We start from the raw sequence: 19,384 nt of genomic DNA, 5'->3' as shown, positions 1-19,384 counted from the left end.
TCCCAGCCCTGTCTGGGTGCAGGTCTCCGAGTGTGACCCTGGTCAGTGATCCCAGCCCTGTCTGGGTGCAGGTCTCAGTGAGTGAGACTGGTCAGTGATCCCAGCCCTGTCTGGGTGCAGGTCTCCGTGAGTGACCCTGGTCGGTGATCCCAGCTCTGTCTGGGTGCAGGTCTTCGTGAGTGACCCTGGTCGGTGATCCCAGCTCTGTCTGGGTGCAGGTCTTCGTGAGTGACCCTGTTCGGTGATCCCAGCTCTGTCTGGGTGCAGGTCTCAGTGAGTGAGACTGGTCGGTGATCCCAGCCCTGTCTGGGTGCAGGTCTCAGTGAGTGACCGTGGTCGGTGATCCCAGCTCTGTCTGGGTGCAGGTCTCAGTGAGTGACCCTGGTCGGTGATCCCAGCTCTGTCTGGGTGCAGGTCTCAGTGAGTGACCCTGGTTGGTGATCCCAGCTCTGTCTGGGTGCAGGTCTCAGTGAGTGACCCTGGTCGGTGATCCCAGCTCTGTCTGGGTGCAGGTCTCAGTGAGTGACCCTGGTTGGTGATCCCAGCTCTGTCTGGGTGCAGGTCTCAGTGAGTGACCCTGGTCGGTGATCCCAGCTCAGTCTGGGTGCAGGTCTCAGTGAGTGACCCAGGTCGGTGATCCCAGCTCTGTCTGGGTGCAGGTCTCAGTGAGTGACCCTGGTCGGTGATCCCAGCTCTGTCTGGGTGCAGGTCTCAGTGAGTGAGACTGGTCAGTGATCCCAGCTCTGTCTGGGTGCAGGTCTCAGTGAGTGAGACTGGTCGGTGATCCCAGCCCTGTCTGGGTGCAGGTCGCAGTGAGTGACCCTGGTCGGTGATCCCAGCTCTGAATGGGTGCAGGTCTCAGTGAGTGACCCTGGTCAGAGATCCCAGCTCTGTCTGGGTGCAGGTCTGCGTGAGTGACCCTGGTCGATGATCCCAGCTCTGTCTGGGAGCAGGTCTCAGTGAGTGAGACTGGTCGGTGATCACAGCCCTGTCTGGGTGCAGGTCTCAGTGAGTGACCCTGGTCGGTGATCCCAGCCCTGTCTGGGTGCAGGTCTCCGTGAGTGACCCGGGTCGGTGATCCCAGCTCTGTCTGGGTGCAGGTCTCAGTGAGTGAGACTGGTCGGTGATCCCAGCACTGTCTGGGTGCAGGTCTGCGTGAGTGACCCTGGTCGATGATCCCAGCTCTGTCTGGGTGCAGGTCTCAGTGAGTGACCCAGGTCGGTGATCCCAGCTCTGTCTGGGTGCAGGTCTCAGTGAGTGAGACTGGTCGGTGATCCCAGCCCTGTCTGGGTGCAGGTCTCAGTGAGTGACCCTGGTCGGTGATCCCAGCTCTGTCTGGGTGCAGGTCTGCGTGAGTGACCCTGGTCGATGATCCCAGCTCTGTCTGGGTTCAGGTCTCAGTGAGTGACCCTGGTTGGTGATCCCAGCCCTGTCTGGGTGCAGGTCTCAGTGAGTGAGACTGGTCGGTGATCCCAGCCCTGTCTGGGTGCAGGTCTCAGTGAGTGAGACTGGTCAGTGATCCCAGCTCTGTCTGGGTGCAGGTCTCCGTGAGTGACCCTGGTCAGTGATCCCAGCCCTGTCTGGGTGCAGGTCTCAGTGAGTGACCCTGGTCGGTGATCCCAGCCCTGTCTGGGTGCAGGTCTCAGTGAGTGACCCTGGTCGGTGATCCCAGCTCTGTCTGGGTGCAGGTCTCAGTGAGTGAGACTGGTCGGTGATCCCAGCTCTGTCTGGGTGCAGGTCTCCGTGAGTGACCCTGGTCGGTGATCCCAGCTCTGTCTGGGTGCAGGTCTCTGTGAGTGACCCTGGTCGGTGATCCCAGCTCTGTCTGGGTGCAGGTCTCAGTGAGTGAGACTGGTTGGTGATCCCAGCTCTGTCTGGGAGCAGGTCTCAGTGAGTGAGACTGGTCGGTGATCCCAGCCCTGTCTGGGTGCAGGTCTCAGTGAGTGACCCTGGTCGATGATCCCAGCTCTGTCTGGGTGCAGGTCTCAGTGAGTGACCCTGGTCGGTGATCCCAGCTCTGTCTGGGTGCAGGTCTCAGTGAGTGAGACTGGTCGGTGATCCCAGCCCTGTCTGGGTGCAGGTCTCAGTGAGTGACCCTGGTCGGTGATCCCAGCTCTGTCTGGGTGCAGGTCTGCGTGAGTGACCCTGGTCGATGATCCCAGCTCTGTCTGGGTGCAGGTCTCCGTGAGTGACCCTGGTTGGTGATCCCAGCTCGGTCTGGGTGCAGGTCTCAGTGAGTGACCCTGGTCGGTGATCCCAGCTCTGTCTGGGTGCAGGTCTCAGTGAGTGGGACTGGTCAGTAATCCCAGCTCTGTCTGGGTGCAGGTCTCAGTGAGTGACCCTGGTCGGTGATCCCAGCTCTGTCTGGGTGCAGGTCTCAGTGAGTGAGACAGGTCAGTGATCCCAGCCCTGTCTGGGTGCAGGTCTCAGTGAGTGAGACTGGTCAGTGATCCCAGCCCTGTCTGGGTGCAGGTCTCAGTGAGTGAGACTGGTCGGTGATCCCAGCCCTGTCTGGGTGCAGGTCTCAGTGAGTGACCATGGTCGGTGATCCCAGCTCTGAATGGGTGCAGGTCTCAGTGAGTGACCCTGGTCAGAGATCCCAGCTCTGTCTGGGTGCAGGTCTGCGTGAGTGACCCTGGTCGATGATCCCAGCTCTGTCTGGGAGCAGGTCTCAGTGAGTGAGACTGGTCGGTGATCCCAGCCCTGTCTGGGTGCAGGTCTCAGTGAGTGACCCTGGTCGGTGATCCCAGCCCTGTCTGGGTGCAGGTCTCCGTCAGTGACCCTGGTCGGTGATCCCAGCTCTGTCTGGGTACAGTTCTCAGTGAGTGACCCTGGTCGGTGATCCCAGCTCTGTCTGGGTGCAGGTCTCAGTGAGTGAGACTGGTCGGTGATCCCAGCACTGTCAGGGTGCAGGTCTGCGTGAGTGACCCTGGTCGATGATCCCAGCTCTGTCTGGGTGCAGGTCTGCGTGAGTGACCCTGGTCGATGATCCCAGCTCTGTCTGGGTGCAGGTCTCAGTGAGTGACCCTGGTCGGTGATCCCAGCTCTGTCTGGGTGCAGGTCTCAGTGAGTGAGACTGGTCGGTGATCCCAGCCCTGTCTGGGTGCAGGTCTCAGTGAGTGACCCTGGTCGGTGATCCCAACTCTGTCTGGGTGCAGGTCTGCGTGAGTGACCCTGGTCGATCATCCCAGCTCTGTCTGGGTGCAGGTCTCCGTGAGTGACCCTGGTTGGTGATCCCAGCTCTGTCTGGGTGCAGGTCTCAGTGAGTGACCCTGGTCGGTGATCCCAGCCCTGTCTGGGTGCAGGTCTCAGTGAGTGGGACTGGTCAGTAATCCCAGCTCTGTCTGGGTGCAGGTCTCAGTGAGTGAGACTGGTCGGTGATCCCAGCCCTGTCTGTGTGCAGGTCTCAGTGAGTGAGACTGGTCAGTGATCCCAGCCCTGTCTGGGTGCAGGTCTCAGTGAGTGAGACTGGTCAGTGATCCCAGCCCTGTCTGGGTGCAGGTCTCAGTGAGTGAGACTGGTCGGTGATCCCAGCCCTGTCTGGGTGCAGGTCTCAGTGAGTGACCCTGGTCGGTGATCCCAGCTCTGAATGGGTGCAGGTCTCAGTGAGTGAACCTGGTCAGAGATCCCAGCTCTGTCTGGGTGCAGGTCTGCGTGAGTGACCCTGGTCGATGATCCCAGCTCTGTCTGGGAGCAGGTCTCAGTGAGTGAGACTGGTCGGTGATCCCAGCCCTGTCTGGGTGCAGGTCTCAGTGAGTGACCCTGGTCGGTGATCCCAGCCCTGTCTGGGCGCAGGTCTCCGTGAGTGACCCTGGTCGGTGATCCCAGCTCTGTCTGGGTGTAGTTCTCAGTGAGTGACCCTGGTCGGTGATCCCAGCTATGTCTGGGTGCAGGTCTCAATGAGTGAGACTGGTCGGTGATCCCAGCACTGTCTGGGTGCAGGTCTCAGTGAGTGACCCTGGTCGATGATCCCAGCTCTGTCTGGCTGCAGGTCTCAGTGAGTGACCCTGGTCGGTGATCCCAGCTCTGTCTGGGTGCAGGTCTCAGTGAGTGAGACTGGTCGGTGATCCCAGCCCTGTCTGGGTGCAGGTCTCAGTGAGTGACCCTGGTCGGTGAACCCAGCTCTGTCTGGGTGCAGGTCTGCGTGAGTGACCCTGGTCGATGATCCCAGCTCTGTCTGGGTGCAGGTCTCCGTGAGTGACCCTGGTTGGTGATCCCAGCTCTGACTGGGTGCAGGTCTCAGTGAGTGACCCTGGTCGGTGATCCCAGCTCTGTCTGGGTGCAGGTCTCAGTGAGTGGGACTGGTCAGTAATCCCAGCTCTGTCTGGGTGCAGGTCTCAGTGAGTGACCCTGGTCGGTGATCCCAGCTCTGTCTGGGTGCAGGTCTCAGTGAGTGAGACTGGTCAGTGATCCCAGCGCTGTCTGGGTGCAGGTCTCAGTGAGTGAGACTGGTCAGTGATCCCAGCACTGTCTGGGTGCAGGTCTCAGTGAGTGAGACTGGTCGGTGATCCCAGCCCTGTCTGGGTGCAGGTCTCAGTGAGTGACCATGGTCGGTGATCCCAGCTCTGTCTGGGTGCAGGTCTCAGTGAGTGACCCTGGTCAGAGATCCCAGCTCTGTCTGGGTGCAGGTCTGCGTGAGTGACCCTGGTCGATGATCCCAGCTCTGTCTGGGAGCAGGTCTCAGTGAGTGAGACTGGTCGGTGATCCCAGCCCTGTCTGGGTGCAGGTCTCAGTGAGTGACCCTGGTCGGTGATCCCAGCCCTGTCTGGGTGCAGGTCTCCGTGAGTGACCCTGGTCGGTGATCCCAGCTCTGTCTGGGTGCAGTTCTCAGTGAGTGACCCTGGTCGGTGATCCCAGCTCTGTCTGGGTGCAGGTCTCAGTGAGTGAGACTGGTCGGTGATCCCAGCACTGTCTGGGTGCAGGTCTGCGTGAGTGACCCTGGTCGATGATCCCAGCTCTGTCTGGGTGCAGGTCTCAGTGAGTGAGACTGGTCGGTGATCCCAGCCCTGTCTGGATGCAGGTCTCAGTGAGTGACCCTGGTCGCTGATCCCAGCTCTGTCTGGGTGCAGGTCTGCGTGAGTGACCCTGGTCGATGATCCCAGCTCTGTCTGGGTGCAGGTCTCCGTGAGTGACCCTGGTTGGTAATCCCAGATCTGACTGGGTGCAGGTCTCAGTGAGTGACCCTGGTCGGTGATCCCAGCCCTGTCTGGGTGCAGGTCTCAGTGAGTGACCCTGGTCGGTGATCCCAGCTCTGTCTGGGTGCAGGTCTGCGTGAGTGACCCTGGTCGATCATCCCAGCTCTGTCTGGGTGCAGGTCTCCGTGAGTGACCCTGGTTGGTGATCCCAGCTCTGTCTGGGTGCAGGTCTCCGTGAGTGACCCTGGTTGGTAATCCCAGATCTGACTGGGTGCAGGGCTCAGTGAGTGACCCTGGTCGGTGATCCCAGCCCTGTCTGGGTGCAGGTCTCAGTGAGTGACCCTGGTCGGTGATCCCAGCTCTGTCTGGGTGCAGGTCTGCGTGAGTGACCCTGGTCGATCATCCCAGCTCTGTCTGGGTGCAGGTCTCCGTGAGTGACCGTGGTTGGTGATCCCAGCCCTGTCTGGGTGCAGGTCTCAGTGAGTGGGACTGGTCAGTAATACCAGCTCTGTCTTGGTGCAGGTCTCAGTGAGTGAGACTGGTCGGTGATCCCAGCCCTGTCTGTGTGCAGGTCTCAGTGAGTGAGACTGGTCAGTGATCGCAGCCCTGTCTGGGTGCAGGTCTCAGTGAGTGAGACTGGTCAGTGATCCCAGCCCTGTCTGGGTGCAGGTCTCAGTGAGTGAGACTGGTCGGTGATCCCAGCCCTGTCTGGGTGCAGGTCTCAGTGAGTGACCCTGGTCGGTGATCCCAGCTCTGAATGGGTGCAGGTCTCAGTGAGTGAACCTGGTCAGAGATCCCAGCTCTGTCTGGGTGCAGGTCTGCGTGAGTGACCCTGGTCGATGATCCCAGCTCTGTCTGGGAGCAGGTCTCAGTGAGTGAGACTGGTCGGTGATCCCAGCCCTGTCTGGGTGCAGGTCTCAGTGAGTGACCCTGGTCGGTGAACCCAGCCCTGTCTGGGCGCAGGTCTCCGTGAGTGACCCTGGTCGGTGATCCCAGCTCTGTCTGGGTGCAGTTCTCAGTGAGTGACCCTGGTCGGTGATCCCAGTTCTGTCTGGGTGCAGGTCTCAGTGAGTGAGACTGGTCGGTGATCCCAGCACTGTCTGGGTGCAGATCTCAGTGAGTGACCCTGGTCGATGATCCCAGCTCTGTCTGGCTGCAGGTCTCAGTGAGTGACCCTGGTCGGTGATCCCAGCTCTGTCTGGGTGCAGGTCTCAGTGAGTGAGACTGGTCGGTGATCCCAGCCCTGTCTGGGTGCAGGTCTCAGTGAGTGACCCTGGTCGGTGAACCCAGCTCTGTCTGGGTGCAGGTCTGCGTGAGTGACCCTGGTCGATGATCCCAGCTCTGTCTGGGTGCAGGTCTCCGTGAGTGACCCTGGTTGGTGATCCCAGCTCTGACTGGGTGCAGGTCTCAGTGAGTGACCCTGGTCGGTGATCCCAGCTCTGTCTGGGTGCAGGTCTCAGTGAGTGGGACTGGTCAGTAATCCCAGCTCTGTCTGGGTGCAGGTCTCAGTGAGTGACCCTGGTCGGTGATCCCAGCTCTGTCTGGGTGCAGGTCTCAGTGAGTGACACTGGTCAGTGATCCCAGCCCTGTCTGGGTGCAGGTCTCAGTGAGTGAGACTGGTCAGTGATCCCAGCCCTGTCTGGGTGCAGGTCTCAGTGAGTGAGACTGGTCGGTGATCCCAGCCCTGTCTGGGTGCAGGTCTCAGTGAGTGACCATGGTCGGTGATCCCAGCTCTGTCTGGGTGCAGGTCTCAGTGAGTGACCCTGGTCAGAGATCCCAGCTCTGTCTGGGTGCAGGTCTGCGTGAGTGACCCTGGTCCTTGATCCCAGCTCTGTCTGGGAGCAGGTCTCAGTGAGTGAGACTGGTCGGTGATCCCAGCCCTGTCTGGGTGCAGGTCTCACTGAGTGACCCTGGTCGGTGATCCCAGCCCTGTCTGGGTGCAGGTCTCCGTGAGTGACCCTGGTCGGTGATCCCAGCTCTGTCTGGGTGCAGTTCTCAGTGAGTGACCCTGGTCGGTGATCCCAGCTCTGTCTGGGTGCAGGTCTCAGTGAGTGAGACTGGTCGGTGATCCCAGCACTGTCTGGGTGCAGGTCTGCGTGAGTGACCCTGGTCGATGATCCCAGCTCTGTCTGGGTGCAGGTCTCAGTGAGTGAGACTGGTCGGTGATCCCAGCCCTGTCTGGATGCAGGTCTCAGTGAGTGACCCTGGTCGGTGATCCCAGCTCTGTCTGGGTGCAGGTCTCAGTGAGTGGGACTGGTCGGTGATCCCAGCCCTGTCTGGGCGCAGGTCTCCGTGAGTGACCCTGGTCGGTGATCCCAGCTCTGTCTGGGTGCAGGTCTCAGTGAGTGAGACTGGTCGGTGATCTCAGCACTGTCTGGGAGCAGGTCTCAGTGAGTGACCCTGGTCGATGATCCCAGCTCTGTCTGGCTGCAGGTCTCAGTGAGTGACCCTGGTCGGTGATCCCAGCTCTGTCTGGCTGCAGGTCTCAGTGAGTGACCCTGGTCGGTGATCCCAGCTCTGTCTGGGTGCAGGTCTCAGTGAGTGACCCTGGTCGGTGAACCCAGCTCTGTCTGGGTGCAGGTCTGCGTGAGTGACCCTGGTCGATGATCCCAGCTCTGACTGGGTGCAGGTGTCCGTGAGTGACCCTGGTTGGTGATCCCAGCTCTGACTGGGTGCAGGTCTCAGTGAGTGACCCTGGTCGGTGATCCCAGCTCTGTCTGGGTGCAGGTCTCAGTGAGTGGGACTGGTCAGTAATCCCAGCTCTGTCTGGGTGCAGGTCTCAGTGAGTGACCCTGGTCGGTGATCCCAGCTCTGTCTGGGTGCAGGTCTCAGTGAGTGAGACTGGTCAGTGATCCCAGCCCTGTCTGGGTGCAGGTCTCAGTGAGTGAGACTGGTCAGTGATCCCAGCCCTGTCTGGGTGCAGGTCTCAGTGAGTGAGACTGGTCGGTGATCCCAGCCCTGTCTGGGTGCAGGTCTCAGTGAGTGACCATGGTCGGTGATCCCAGCTCTGTCTGGGTGCAGGTCTCAGTGAGTGACCCTGGTCAGAGATCCCAGCTCTGTCTGGGTGTAGGTCTGCGTGAGTGACCCTGGTCGATGATCCCAGCTCTGTCTGGGAGCAGGTCTCAGTGAGTGAGACTGGTCGGTGATCCCAGCCCTGTCTGGGTGCAGGTCTCAGTGAGTGACCCTGGTCGGTGATCCCAGCCCTGTCTGGGTGCAGGTCTCCGTAAGTGACCCTGATCGGTGATCCCAGCTCTGTCTGGGTGCAGTTCTCAGTGAGTGACCCTGGTCGGTGATCCCAGCTCTGTCTGGGTGCAGGTCTCAGTGAGTGAGACTGGTCGGTGATCCCAGCACTGTCTGGGTGCAGGTCTCAGTGAGTGACCCTGGTCGGTGATCCCAACTCTGTCTGGGTGCAGTTCTGCGTGAGTGACCCTGGTCGATGATCCCAGCTCTGTCTGGGTGCAGGTCTCAGTGAGTGAGACTGGTCGGTGATCCCAGCCCTGTCTGGGTGCAGGTCTCAGTGAGTGACCCTGGTCGGTGATCCCAAATCTGTCTGGGTGCAGGTCTGCGTGAGTGACCCTGGTCGATCATCCCAGCTCTGTCTGGGTGCAGGTCTCCGTGAGTGACCCTGGTTGGTGATCCCAGCTCTGTCTGGGTGCAGGTCTCAGTGAGTGACCCTGGTCAGTGATCCCAGCCCTGTCTGGGTGCAGGTCTCAGTGAGTGGGACTGGTCAGTAATCCCAGCTCTGTCTGGGTGCAGGTCTCAGTGAGTGACCCTGGTCGGTGATCCCAGCTCTGAATGGGTGCAGGTCTCAGTGAGTGATCCTCGTCAGAGATCCCAGCTCTGTCTGGGTGCAGGTCTGCGTGAGTGACCCTGGTCGATGATCCCAGCTCTGTCTGGGAGCAGGTCTCAGTGAGTGAGACTGGTCGGTGATCCCAGCCCTGTCTGGGTGCAGGTCTCAGTGAGTGACCCTGGTCGGTGATCCCAGCCCTGTCTCGGCGCAGGTCTCCGTGAGTGACCCTGGTCGGTGATCCCAGCTCTGTCTGGGTGCAGTTCTCAGTGAGTGACCCTGGTCGGTGATCCCAGCTCTGTCTGGGTGCAGGTCTCAGTGAGTGAGACTGGTCGGTGATCCCAGCACTGTCTGGGTGCAGGTCTCAGTGAGTGACCCTGGTTGGTGAACCCAGCTCTGTCTGGGTGCAGGTCTGCGTGAGTGACCCTGGTCGATGATCCCAGCTCTGTCTGGGTGCAGGTCTCCGTGAGTGACCCTGGTTGGTGATCCCAGCTCTGACTGGGTGCAGGTCTCAGTGAGTGACCCTGGTCGGTGATCCCAGCTCTGTATGGGTGCAGGTCTCAGTGAGTGGGACTGGTCAGTAATCCCAGCTCTGTCTGGGTGCAGGTCTCAGTGAGTGACCCTGGTCGGTGATCCCAGCTCTGTCTGGGTGCAGGTCTCAGTGAGTGAGACTGGTCAGTGATCCCAGCCCTGTCTGGGTGCAGGTCTCAGTGAGTGAGACTGGTCAGTGATCCCAGCCCTGTCTGGGTGCAGGTCTCAGTGAGTGAGACTGGTCGGTGATCCCAGCCCTGTCTGGGTGCAGGTCTCAGTGAGTGACCATGGTCGGTGATCCCAGCTCTGTCTGGGTGCAGGTCTCAGTGAGTGACCCTGGTCAGAGATCCCAGCTCTGTCTGGGTGCAGGTCTGCGTGAGTGACCCTGGTCAATGATCCCAGCTCTGTCTGGGAGCAGGTCTCAGTGAGTGAGACTGGTCGGTGATCCCAGCCCTGTCTGGGTGCAGGTCTCAGTGAGTGACCCTGGTCGGTGATCCCAGCCCTGTCTGGGTGCAGGTCTCCGTGAGTGACCCTGGTCGGTGATCCCAGCTCTGTCTGGGTGCAGTTCTCAGTGAGTGAACCTGGTCGGTGATCCCAGCTCTGTCTGGGTGCAGGTCTCAGTGAGTGAGACTGGTCGGTGATCCCAGCACTGTCTGGGTGCAGGTCTCAGTGAGTGACCCTGGTCGATGATCCCAGCTCTGTCTGGCTGCAGGTCTCAGTGAGTGACCCTGGTCGGTGATCCCAGCTCTGTCTGGGTGCAGGTCTCAGTGAGTGAGACTGGTCGGTGATCCCAGCCCTGTCTGGGTGCAGGTCTCAGTGAGTGACCCTGGTCGGTGAACCCAGCTCTGTCTGGGTGCAGGTCTGCGTGAGTGACCCTGGTCGATGATTCCAGCTCTGTCTGGGTGCAGGTCTCCTTGAGTGACCCTGGTTGGTGATCCCAGCTCTGACTGGGTGCAGGTCTCAATGAGTGACCCTGGTCGGTGATCCCAGCTCTGTCTGGGTGCAGGTCTCAGTGAGTGGGACTGGTCAGTAATCCCAGCTCTGTCTGGGTGCAGGTCTCAGTGAGTGACCCTGGTCGGTGATCCCAGCTCTGTCTGGGTGCAGGTCTCAGTGAGTGAGACTGGTCAGTGATCCCAGCCCTGTCTGGGTGCAGGTCTCAGTGAGTGAGACTGGTCAGTGATCCCAGCCCTGTCTGGGTGCAGGTCTCAGTGAGTGAGACTGGTCGGTGATCCCAGCCCTGTCTGGGTGCAGGTCTCAGTGAGTGACCATGGTCGGTGATCCCAGCTCTGTCTGGGTGCAGGTCTCAGTGAGTGACCCTGGTCAGAGATCCCAGCTCTGTCTGGGTGCAGGTCTGCGTGAGTGACCCTGGTCGATGATCCCAGCTCTGTCTGGGAGCAGGTCTCAGTGAGTGAGACTGGTCGGTGATCCCAGCCCTGTCTGGGTGCAGGTCTCAGTGAGTGACCCTGGTCGGTGATCCCAGCCCTGTCTGGGTGCAGGTCTCCGTGAGTGACCCTGGTCGGTGATCCCAGCTCTGTCTGGGTGCAGTTCTCAGTGAGTGACCCTGGTCGGTGATCCCAGCTCTGTCTGGGTGCAGGTCTCAGTGAGTGAGACTAGTCGGTGATCCCAGCACTGTCTGGGTGCAGGTCTGCGTGAGTGACCCTGGTCGATGATCCCAGCTCTGTCTGGGTGCAGGTCTCAGTGAGTGAGACTGGTCGGTGATCCCAGCCCTGTCTGGATGCAGGTCTCAGTGAGTGACCCTGGTCGGTGATCCCAGCTCTGTCTGGGTGCAGGTCTCAGTGAGTGAGACTGGTCGGTGATCCCAGCACTGTCTGGGTGCAGGTCTCAGTGAGTGACCCTGGTCGATGATCCCAGCTCTGTCTGGCTGCAGGTCTCAGTGAGTGACCCTGGTCGGTGATCCCAGCTCTGTCTGGGTGCAGGTCTCAGTGAGTGAGACTGGTCGGTGATCCCAGCCCTGTCTGGGTGCAGGTCTCAGTGAGTGACCCTGGTCGGTGAACCCAGCTCTCTCTGGGTGCAGGTCTGCGTGAGTGACCCTGGTCGATGATCCCAGCTCTGTCTGGGTGCAGGTGTCCGTGAGTGACCCTGGTTGGTGATCCCAGCTCTGACTGGGTGCAGGTCTCAGTGAGTGACCCTGGTCGGTGATCCCAGCTCTGTCTGGGTACAGGTCTCAGTGAGTGGGACTGGTCAGTAATCCCAGCTCTGTCTGGGTGCAGGTCTCAGTGAGTGACCCTGGTCGGTGATCCCAGCTCTGTCTGGGTGCAGGTCTCAGTGAGTGAGACTGGTCAGTGATCCCAGCCCTGTCTGGGTGCAGGTCTCAGTGAGTGAGACTGGTCAGTGATCCCAGCCCTGTCTGGGTGCAGGTCTCAGTGAGTGAGACTGGTCGGTGATCCCAGCCCTGTCTGGGTGCAGGTCTCAGTGAGTGACCATGGTCGGTGATCCCAGCTCTGTCTGGGTGCAGGTCTCAGTGAGTGACCCTGGTCAGAGATCCCAGCTCTGTCTGGGTGCAGGTCTGCGTGAGTGACCCTGGTCGATGATCCCAGCTCTGTCTGGGAGCAGGTCTCAGTGAGTGAGACTGGTCGGTGATCCCAGCCCTGTCTGGGTGCAGGTCTCAGTGAGTGACCCTGGTCTGTGATCCCAGCCCTGTCTGGGTGCAGGTCTCCGTGAGTGACCCTGATCGGTGATCCCAGCTCTGTCTGGGTGCAGTTCTCAGTGAGTGACCCTGGTCGGTGATCCCAGCTCTGTCTGGGTGCAGGTCTCAGTGAGTGAGACTGGTCGGTGATCCCAGCACTGTCTGGGTGCAGTTCTGCGTGAGTGACCCTGGTCGATGATCCCAGCTCTGTCTGGGTGCAGGTCTCAGTGAGTGAGACTGGTCGGTGATCCCAGCCCTGTCTGGATGCAGGTCTCAGTGAGTGACCCTGGTCGGTGATCCCAGCTCTGTCTGGGTGCAGGTCTCAGTGAGTGGGACTGGTCGGTGATCCCAGCCCTGTCTGGGCGCAGGTCTCCGTGAGTGACCCTGGTCGGGGATCCCAGCTCTGTCTGTGTGCAGTTCTCAGTGAGTGACCCTGGTCGGTGATCCCAGCTCTGTCTGGGTGCAGGTCTCAGTGAGTGAGACTGGTCGGTGATCCCAGCACTGTCTGGGTGCAGGTCTCAGTGAGTGACCCTGGTCGATGATCCCAGCTCTGTCTGGCTGCAGGTCTCAGTGAGTGACCCTGGTCGGTGATCCCAGCTCTGTCTGGGTGCAGGTCTCAGTGAGTGAGACTGGTCGGTGATCCCAGCCCTGTCTGGGTGCAGGTCTCAGTGAGTGACCCTGGTCGGTGAACCCAGCTCTGTCTGGGTGCAGGTCTGCGTGAGTGACCCTGGTCGATGATCCCAGCTCTGTCTGGGTGCAGGTGTCCGTGAGTGACCCTGGTTGGTGATCCCATCTCTGACTGGGTGCAGGTCTCAGTGAGTGACCCTGGTCGGTGATCACAGCTCTGTCTGGGTGCAGGTCTCAGTGAGTGGGACTGGTCAGTAATCCCAGCTCTGTCTGGGTGCAGGTCTCAGTGAGTGAGACTGGTCGGTGATCCCAGCCCTGTCTGGATGCAGGTCTCAGTGAGTGACCCTGGTCGGTGATCCCAGCTCTGTCTGGGTGCAGGTCTCAGTGAGTGGGACTGGTCGGTGATCCCAGCCCTGTCTGGGCGCAGGTCTCCGTGAGTGACCCTGGTCGGTGATCCCAGCTCTGTCTGGGTGCAGTTCTCAGTGAGTGACCCTGGTCGGTGATCCCAGCTCTGTCTGGGTGCAGGTCTCAGTGAGTGAGACTGGTCGGTGATCCCAGCACTGTCTGGGTGCAGGTCTCAGTGAGTGACCCTGGTCGATGATCCCAGCTCTGTCTGGCTGCAGGTCTCAGTGAGTGACCCTGGTCGGTGATCCCAGCTCTGTCTGGGTGCAGGTCTCAGTGAGTGAGACTGGTCGGTGATCCCAGCCCTGTCTGGGTGCAGGTCTCAGTGAGTGACCCTGGTCGGTGAACCCAGCTCTGTCTGGGTGCAGGTCTGCGTGAGTGACCCTGGTCGATGATCCCAGCTCTGTCTGGGTGCAGGTGTCCGTGAGTGACCCTGGTTGGTGATCCCAGCTCTGACTGGGTGCAGGTCTCAGTGAGTGACCCTGGTCGGTGATCCCAGCTCTGTCTGGGTGCAGGTCTCAGTGAGTGGGACTGGTCAGTAATCCCAGCTCTGTCTGGGTGCAGGTCTCAGTGAGTGACCCTGGTCGGTGATCCCAGCTCTGTCTGGGTGCAGGTCTCAGTGAGTGAGACTGGTCATTGATCCCAGCCCTGTCTGGGTGCAGGTCTCAGTGAGTGAGACTGGTCAGTGATCCCAGCCCTGTCTGGGTGCAGGTCTCAGTGAGTGAGACTGGTCGGTGATCCCAGCCCTGTCTGGGTGCAGGTCTCAGTGAGTGACCATGGTCGGTGATCCCAGCTCTGTCTGGGTGCAGGTCTCAGTGAGTGACCCTGGTCAGAGATCCCAGCTCTGTCTGGGTGCAGGTCTGCGTGAGTGACCCTGGTCGATGATCCCAGCTCTGTCTGGGAGCAGGTCTCAGTGAGTGAGACTGGTCGGTGATCCCAGCCCTGTCTGGGTGCAGGTCTCAGTGAGTGACCCTGGTCGGTGATCCCAGCCCTGTCTGGCTGCAGGTCTCCGTGAGTGACCCTGATCGGTGATCCCAGCTCTGTCTGGGTGCAGTTCTCAGTGAGTGACCCTGGTCGGTGATCCCAGCTCTGTCTGGGTGCAGGTCTCAGTGAGTGAGACTGGTCGGTGATCCCAGCACTGTCTGGGTGCAGGTCTGCGTGAGTGACCCTGGTCGATGATCCCAGCTCTGTCTGGGTGCAGGTCTCAGTGAGTGAGACTGGTCGGTGATCCCAGCCCTGTCTGGATGCAGGTCTCAGTGAGTGACCCTGGTCGGTGATCCCAGCTCTGTCTGGGTGCAGGTCTGCGTAAGTGACCCTGGTCGATGATCCCAGCTCTGTCTGGGTGCAGGTCTCCGTGAGTGACCCTGGTTGGTGATCCCAGATCTGACTGGGTGCAGGTCTCAGTGAGTGACCCTGGTCGGTGATCCCAGCTCTGTCTGGGTGCAGGTCTCAGTGAGTGGGACTGGTCAGTGATCCCAGCCCTGTCTGGGTGCAGGTCTCAGTGAGTGAGACTGGTCAGTGATCCCAGCCCTGTCTGGGTGCAGGTCTCAGTGAGTCAGACTGGTCGGTGATCCCAGCTCTGTCTGGGTGCAGGTCTGCGTGAGTGACCGTGGTCGATGATCCCAGCTCTGTCTGGGAGCAGGTCTCAGTGAGTGAGACTGGTCGGTGATCCCAGCCCTGTCTGGGTGCAGGTCTCAGTGAGTGACCCTGGTCGGTGATTCCAGCCCTGTCTGGGTGCAGGTCTCCGTGAGTGACCCTGGTCGGTGATCCCAGCTCTGTCTGGGTGCAGTTCTCAGTGAGTGACCCTGGTCGGTGATCCCAGCTCTGTCTGGGTGCAGGTCTCAGTGAGTGAGACTGGTCGGTGATCCCAGCACTGTCTGGGAGCAGGTCTGCGTGAGTGACCCTGGTCGATGATCCCAGCTCTGTCTGGGTGCAGGTCTCAGTGAGTGAGACTGGTCGGTGATCCCAGCCCTGTCTGGATGCAGGTCTCAGTGAGTGACCCTGGTCGGTGATCCCAGCTCTGTCTGGGTGCAGGTCTGCGTGAGTGACCCTGGTCGATGATCCCAGCTCTGTCTGGGTTCAGGTCTCAGTGAGTGACCCTGGTTGGTGATCCCAGCCCTGTCTGGGTGCAGGTCTCAGTGAGTGAGACTGGTCGGAGATCCCAGCCCTGTCTGGGTGCAGGTCTCAGTGAGTGAGACTGGTCAGTGATCCCAGCTCTGTCTGGGTGCAGGTCTCCGTGAGTGACCCTGGTCAGTGATCCCAGCCCTGTCTGGGTGCAGGTCTCAGTGAGTGACCCTGGTCGGTGATCCCAGCCCTGTCTGGGTGCAGGTCTCAGTGAGCGACTCTGTTCGGTGATCCCAGCCCTGTCTGGGTGCAGGTCTCAGTGAGTGAGACTGGTCGGTGATCCCAGCCCTGTCTGGGTGCAGGTCTCCGTGAGTGACCCTGTACAGTGATCCCAGCCCTGTCTGGGTGCAGGTCTCAGTGAGTGACCCTGGTCGGTGATCCCAGCTCTGTCTGGGTGCAGGTCTCAGTGAGTGAGACTGGTCGGTGATCCCAGCTCTGTCTGGGTGCAGGTCTCCGTGAGTGACCCTGGTCGGTGATCCCAGCTCTGTCTGGGTGCAGGTCTCCGTGAGTGACCCTGGTTGGTGATCCCATCCCTGTCTGGGTGCAGGTCTCAGTGAGTGACCCTGGTCGGTGATCCCAGCTCTGTCTGGGTGCAGGTCTCAGTGAGCGACCCTGGTCGGTGATCCCAGCTCTGTCTGGGAGCAGGTCTCAGTGAGTGAGACTGGTCGGTGATCCCAGCCCTGTCTGGGTGCAGGTCTCAGTGAGTGACCCTGGTCGGTGATCCCAGCCCTGTCTGGGTGCAGGTCTCCGTGAGTGACCCTGGTCGGTGATCCCAGTTCTGTCTGGGTGCAGTTCTCAGTGAGTGACCCTGGTCGGTGATCCCAGCTCTGTCTGGGTGCAGGTCTCAGTGAGTGAGACTGGTCGGTGATCCCAGCCCTGTCTGGGTGCAGGTCTCAGTGAGTGACCCTGGTCGGTGATCCCAGCTCTGTCTGGGTGCAGGTCTGCGTGAGTAACCCTGGTCGATGATCCCAGCTCTGTCTGGGTGCAGGTCTCCGTGAGTGGCCCTGGTCGGTGATCCCAGCCCTCTCTGGGTGCAGGTCTCAGTGAGTGACCCTGGTCGGTGATCCCAGCTCTGTCTGGGTGCAGTTCGCAGTGAGTGACCCTGGTCGGTGATCCCAGCTCTGTCTGGGTGCAGGTCTCAGTGAGTGAGACAGGTCGGTGATCCCAGCACTGTGTGGGTGCAGGTCTCCGTGAGTGACCCTGGTCGATGATCCCAGCTCTGTCTGGGTGCAGGTCTCAGTGAGTGAGACTGGTCGGTGATCCCAGCCCTGTCTGGGTGCAGGTCTCAGTGAGTGACCCTGGTCGGTGATCCCAGCTCTGTCTGGGTGCAGGTCTGCGTGAGTGACCCTGGTCGATGATCCCAGCTCTGTCTGGGTGCAGGTCTCCGTGAGTGAACCTGGTTGGTGATCCCAGCTCTGACTGGGTGCAGGTCTCAGTGAGTGACCCTGGTCGGTGATCCCAGCTCTGTCTGGGTGCAGGTCTCAGTGAGTGGGACTGGTCAGTGATACCAGCCCTGTCTGGGTGCAGGTCTCAGTGAGTGAGACTGGTCGGTGATCCCAGCCCTGTCTGGGTGCAGGTCTCAGTGAGTGACCCTGGTCGGTGATCCCAGCTCTGTCTGGGTGCAGGTCTCAGTGAGTGACCCTGGTCAGAGATCCCAGCTCTGTCTGGGTGCAGGTCTGCGTGAGTGACCCTGGTCGATGATCCCAGCTCTGTCTGGGAGCAGGTCTCAGTGAGTGAGACTGGTCGGTGATCCCAGCCCTGTCTGGGTGCAGGTCTCAGTGAGTGACCCTGGTCGGTGATCCCAGCCCTGTCTGGGTGCAGGTCTCAGTGAGTGACCCTGGTCGGTGATCCCAGCTCTGTCTGGGTGCAGGTCTCAGTGAGTGAGACTGGTCGGTGATCCCAGCACTGTCTGGGTGCAGGTCTCAGTGAGAGACCCTTGTCGGTGATCCCAGCTCTGTCTGGGTGCAGGTCTCAGTGAGTGAGACTGGTCGGTGATCCCAGCACAGTCTGGGTGCAGGTCTCAGTGAGTGACCCTGGTCGGTGATCCCAGCTCTGTCTGGGTGCAGGTCTGCGTGAGTGACACTGGTTGATGATCCCAGCTCTGTCTGGGTGCAGGTCTCAGTGAGTGACCCTGGTCGGTGATCCCAGCTCTGTCTGGGTGCAGGTCTCAGTGAGTGAGACTGGTTGGTGATCCCAGCCCTGTCTGGGTGCAGGTCTCAGTGAGTGACCCTGGTCGGTGATCCCAGCTCTGTCTGGGTGCAGGTCTGCGTGAGTGACGCTGGTCGATGATCCCAGCTCTGTCTGGGTTCAGGTCTCAGTGAGTGACCCTGGTTGGTGATCCCAGCCCTGTCTGGCTGCAGGTCTCAGTGAGTGAGACTGGTCGGTGATCCCAGCTCTGTCTGGGTGCAGGTCTCAGTGAGTGAGACTGGTCAGTGATCCCAGCTCTGTCTGGGTGCAGGTCTCCGTGAGTGACCCTGGTCAGTGATCCCAGCCCTGTCTGGGTGCAGGTCTCAGTGAGTGACCCTGGTCGGTGATCCCAGCCCTGTCTGGGTGCAGTTCTCAGTGAGTGACCCTGGTCGGTGATCCCAGCTCTGTCTGGGTGCAGGTCTCAGTGAGTGAGGCTGGTCGGTGATCCCAGCACTGTCAGGGTGCAGGTCTGCGTGAGTGACCCTGGTCGATGATCCCAGCTCTGTCTGGGTGCAGGTCTGCGTGAGTGACCCTGGTCGATGATCCCAGCTCTGTCTGGGTGCAGGTCTCAGTGAGTGACCCTGGTCGGTGATCCCAGCTCTGTCTGGGTGCAGGTCTCAGTGAGTGAGACTGGTCGGTGATCCCAGCCCTTTCTGGGTGCAGGTCTCAGTGAGTGACCCTGGTCGGTGATCCCAGCTCTGTCTGGGTGCAGGTCTGCGTGAGCGACCCTGGTCGATGATCCCAGCTCTGTCTGGGAGCAGGTCTCAGTGAGTGAGACTGGTCGGTGATCCCAGCCCTGTCTGGGTGCAGGTCTCAGTGAGTGACCCTGGTCGGTGATCCCAGCCCTGTCTGGGTGCAGGTCTCCGTGAGTGACCCTGATCGGTGATCCCAGCTCTGTCTGGGTGCAGTTCTCAGTGAGTGACCCTGGTCGGTGATCCCAGCTCTGTCTGGGTGCAGGTCTCAGTGAGTGAGACTGGTCGGTGATCCCAGCACTGTCTGGGTGCAGGTCTCAGTGAGTGACCCTGGTCGATGATCCCAGCTCTGTCTGGCTGCAGGTCTCAGTGAGTGACCCTGGTCGGTGATCCCAGCTCTGTCTGGGTGCAGGTCTCAGTGAGTGAGACTGGTCGGTGATCCCAGCCCTGTCTGGGTGCAGGTCTCAGTGAGTGACCCTGGTCGGTGAACCCAGCTCTGTCTGGGTGCAGGTCTGCGTGAGTGACCCTGGTCGATGATCCCAGCTCTGTCTGGGTGCAGGTGTCCGTGAGTGACCCTGGTTGGTGATCCCAGCTCTGACTGGGTGCAGGTCTCAGTGAGTGACCCTGGTCGGTGATCCCAGCTCTGTCTGGGTGCAGGTCTCAGTGAGTGGGACTGGTCAGTAATCCCAGCTCTGTCTGGGTGCAGGTCTCAGTGAGTGAGACTGGTCGGTGATCCCAGCCCTGTCTGGATGCAGGTCTCAGTGAGTGACCCTGGTCGGTGATCCCAGCTCTGTCTGGGTGCAGGTCTCAGTGAGTGGGACTGGTCGGTGATCCCAGCCCTGTCTGGGCGCAGGTCTCCGTGAGTGACCCTGGTCGGTGATCCCAGCTCTGTCTGGGTGCAGTTCTCAGTGAGTGACCCTGGTCGGTGATCCCAGCTCTGTCTGGGTGCAGGTCTCAGTGAGTGAGACTGGTCGGTGATCCCAGCACTGTCTGGGTGCAGGTCTCAGTGAGTGACCCTGGTCGATGATCCCAGCTCTGTCTGGCTGCAGGTCTCAGTGAGTGACCCTGGTCGGTGATCCCAGCTCTGTCTGGGTGCAGGTCTCAGTGAGTGAGACTGGTCGGTGATCCCAGCCCTGTCTGGGTGCAGGTCTCAGTGAGTGACCCTGGTCGGTGAACCCAGCTCTGTCTGGGTGCAGGTCTGCGTGAGTGACCCTGGTCGATGATCCCAGCTCTGTCTGGGTGCAGGTGTCCG

This window comes from Hypanus sabinus, chromosome 1, assembly GCF_030144855.1.
Source record: "Hypanus sabinus isolate sHypSab1 chromosome 1, sHypSab1.hap1, whole genome shotgun sequence".
In the NCBI taxonomy this organism is placed as follows: Eukaryota; Metazoa; Chordata; class Chondrichthyes; order Myliobatiformes; family Dasyatidae; genus Hypanus; species Hypanus sabinus.
Note: the sequence above shows the minus strand (reverse complement) of the source record.